The following is a 3,903-nucleotide window of genomic DNA, read 5'->3' on the forward strand; positions in this document are numbered from 1 at the left end:
ACAGCCCCGCATCACTCTGCTCACCCCAGTGCTGGACCTGGGGCAGATGGGGGGGATGTGGGTCCCCTGCTGTCCCACAGAACCTCACCTGAAGTGGTTCAACGTCTTGTGTGTTATTTTTTCTGAGTGTCACAAAGGCTTTTAGCAACTTTTGGATGTTCTCTGTTATTTCTGAGGGATGCAGCACTGAGGGACACAGTTAGTGGGCATGGCAGCGATGGGCTGATGGTCGGACTCGATGACCTTAGAGCTCTTTTCCAACCAGAATGATTCCATGATTCTCAGCTTGCACGATTCCTTTATAAACTGGGAGCATAGCCCACAGGAAAGCAGTTCCCCTCAGTGGCCAAACCACACCTGGGTCCACCCCTGGGGACGGAGCAACGTGTCACCCCAGTTTGGGAACAGGTGTGTTCAGTGGCCAGATCAAGGCACATTAAGAGGCCTAGAACTTGTTTGACATGGGCTATTATTTCATGGCATCTTGAGTCTATTCTACACGTCCTTTAAGTGTTCCAGCAAAGTAATGGCCCGGGCCAGGCTTTCCGATCGTGTTCCTCTAACATGTCAGATTGGTTCTTCCAGAACAGGGAGGGGGTGGCGTTTTGCCAGCATTATGTAAGAAGCAGAGTGATTGCATAAGTTCAGTTGGTCGCAAAGGTATAAAATAGGCTTTATTGGTTGTTATTACCGCTGGAAATATTTCCAGAGGCCTCTGGGCATTTGTACAAAGAGCTTGTCCTTTTCTAGATCTGGGCTTCCTGGGGATCCTCTTTCTTTTGGGTGCTTTTGCTGTCAGAAAATAAGAATTGTGAAAAGGGAAATGTTTGATTTTGCACGGGAAACAGTAGAAGGACATTGTATGTCATTTCAGTGGAGCTCCCTGAAAAGCTTGAGTTGCCTTACTGGTATGCAAGCTGTGCCAAGGTGGAGGCAGATGCTGGCTTTAAACCAGTCCCCAGATGCAAGTATCCAGGTGGGGTCCAGGTGGGATCCAGGTGGGATCCAGGTGCGGTGTGCTCTTGTGCCTTTCAGAGGAGGGGAAGAATGACGCAGCATCTGCAAGCGATCAGAATATGACCCACTGGAGCACACAAAGAGAAATGGCAAACTTAGCTTTGTTTCTCTGAATAACTCACAGAGACTCACAACATTAAGCATATGGAAAATGCTTTGCAAGACCAAGGGCTGGTCAGAAGCTAATGCATTCCCAGGTTCAATAACAAGTACACTCTGTACATTGCAGGAATGGCAGGCTGCCCAGAGCTTTTGGGCAGATGCTGTTTCTAAAGAAATTAAATGCATGAATAGATAATAACCGAAGAAATCCCTGCTGGAATAGAGAATGGACAACCTCCATCTGATAAAATCAAGTTCTTGCTCAATCATTCCGCACTCGAACACAAAGACCAACCTGAGTCAGTCCTGAAGGTCCTGGAGTCTTCAGACAAGTGGTTGGGTTTCTCTGGGTTTCTTTCCTGTTTGTCACACTGTGCTTTGTCCTTGGAACTGGCAAAACACAGCGGGGATGGCTCCTTTGTCACAGCTGGGACGCTGCAGGAGGTCAGCTGGCTCTGCAGGGCTGAAGGAGTCACCGCCTTCCTTCTCAGCTGGTTCCCTCCAACCCGCTCAGGGCAGGGGCAAGGCGGAGAGGAACATGTGGCTACCCCCTGCCCTCACCGTGCAGATCCATGCAAAGCAGGGGGAACCAATGTGACCCAGCAGGGAAGACCTGCAGAACAACAAGGGGCCCAGCGGTGGGAAGATGAATGTGAGATTAGTGAGGACCGTCTGAGCTCCGACGTGGGAAGCAGTGAGGTGAGGATCGGGGTCAGAGGATGGGGAGAGGTCACCTCAAACTGCCACAGTGTTTTGAGCAGCTTCCAGCCATGACACAAGGTGATGTTCTCAGCTGTCTCCCCCATCTCCTCCGCAGGCTGTGCTCTGAGTGTGGCCGGGATGTGGTTCTTCACCGCTGGGACCGCCACTGGGATGCTTCTGAAATGTCTCGTGGTGAGAGGGAGGTTCAGTGTGACTCTCATCCACTACAACTGCAACGTGTGAAGTTCCCAGATCTCAGGCAAGCTCTGAGATACATCACTGGTCTATGTGACAAGTGGTTTTTTTTCAACACCTAGAACACAGAAGGCAAGTGAGACGATGGGCTGTCATCTGGGGCACTTTATACTCATTTAGTGCCAGCTATGTTACAATATCATTTTGAGGTCGCTATTTCCTCCTGCTGAAATAATAATAAAATAAATAAATAAATAAATATAAATTTCCATTGCCAGACGACATTTCTCAGCAGGGAGATCTCTGGGTTTGTTTTCCATTACACCTGCTTTGTATGACTTCATTGACTTGTGCAGCAGAGGAAGAGAAAGAAATGAGAGGGAACTAAATTTAAACATTTCTATAACCTTAAATCCTTTTAATTATAGAAGCCTGAAGCCTTTAAAGACTACCTGACTTCGAAGCGTCAACGTGAAGTTGATATAGTGAAGTATTCACTGGGGTTGGGATTAAAGCTGACATTTTTTAATGATTAAATTTGAGAACCTGTTGAGCAGAGCTGGGTTTTCATTATTCCCTTGACACGAGTGGAAAGTTGCAGAATTTGACAGATTCTAAGCAGCCAGCATCTCTCTGTGGAGTCTGCGTACCTCGGGGAGATGCTGAGCCCACTTAGAGAGACCTTTTCCATGCAGAATGTTGTCCCTGTTGAGTATAGCAGTGCAGTATCCACTCAAGGATCCTCTCAGGACATCTGCCCTCAGGAAGAGCCTTGTTCCCTGAGGAAAGCACTCTGCAGAGGATTATCCTGTAAAGTAACCTGCAAATGAGCTCTACAAGGACCAAGTTCTCCTGGGCAACACCTGGGAGTGCACAGGCTGAAAAAGGCCCAGGCTCTCTGCGGAGCAGCCCAGGGGACAGCTCAGGGGCAAAGGACTGAGCCACTGAGATTTGGCAGCAGGGTTTGGTGATACCTGGACTGGGCTTTGCTCAATCAGGCACTTTTGCTCAGGAGCTTCTTTGTTCAGTCAAGATGCTCCATCCTGCCTGAGACAGACAAGACTCTAACTTCTGCATGGCTCTGAAGGTAAAAATAGGCAGTAAAGGTACCTGGGGGAAGCGGGAGAATTCCAGCCCTCAAACGAACAGGAACTCTGCAGTGCCATCACCTCTCCCAGTGCAGGAGGAGCTGAGCTGGGCTGCCAATGCCCATGGCATCAAGAGAACGTCTCTATACCTTCTTCCTCTTCATCAAAGGTTCATTCCCTCATGCTCACTGTTGCAGGAAAAGCAAAGCCTTGCATTTCCATGGGTCTAACATACCAAGCCACAGAATCACAGAATCATTAAAGTCGGAAAAGATCAGTAAGATCACCTAGTCCTAAGATCACCCATCCCCACCATGCCCACTAACCATTCCCCTCAGTGCCACATCTCTGTGGTTCTTGGACACCTCCAGGGACAGTGCCACCACCACCCCTCTGCGCAGCCTGTGCCACTGCATTGCCATTCTCAGAGGAGAAGCTTTTCCTTATATCCAACCTGAAGTCGCTGCCCTTCTGCACCTCCTGAGCACTCCGGTGGTAGAGCTCACCAGAAAAGTGTGTTTTCTGCAGGAAAAGCAATTCTGAGTTTCATTATTTTCTCCTTCTGCTCTTTATTTCTTTTTCCATGAAGGGGAGGGGAATTGAGGTGGGGGAATACACTAGAAGTATATGGTGTAGGGAAAAACTCTCTGTTGCTCTCTAATCGGGAGGATTTCCTTGATGCAGACAAATCTCTTTGCCCAGAGGGCTGAATTGCTTCTGCTTCCAGCTGCTGAGAACCACACTTTGTTCGATGGGAGTCTGATGAAAATCTTAAGCGGTGGCAAAAAGGGAAAATTTG

The 3,903-nt window shown here is 48.6% G+C and overlaps 1 long non-coding RNA gene across 1 annotated transcript; it reads right to left on the reverse strand.

Moving 5' to 3' along the window:
• Nucleotides 1–650: 650 nt before the first annotated feature.
• Nucleotides 651–1,989, reverse strand: LOC101751200. Its single transcript, XR_005862123.2, has 4 exons — nt 1,854–1,989; nt 1,415–1,732; nt 907–1,059; nt 651–792 (listed from the first exon to the last, which is right to left on the reverse strand). It is a non-coding gene; the product is annotated as an uncharacterized LOC101751200 (long non-coding RNA).
• Nucleotides 1,990–3,903: the final 1,914 nt, after the last annotated feature.

Source organism: Gallus gallus, chromosome 9 (genome assembly GCF_016699485.2).
Source record: "Gallus gallus isolate bGalGal1 chromosome 9, bGalGal1.mat.broiler.GRCg7b, whole genome shotgun sequence".
Lineage (NCBI taxonomy): Eukaryota > Metazoa > Chordata > Aves > Galliformes > Phasianidae > Gallus > Gallus gallus.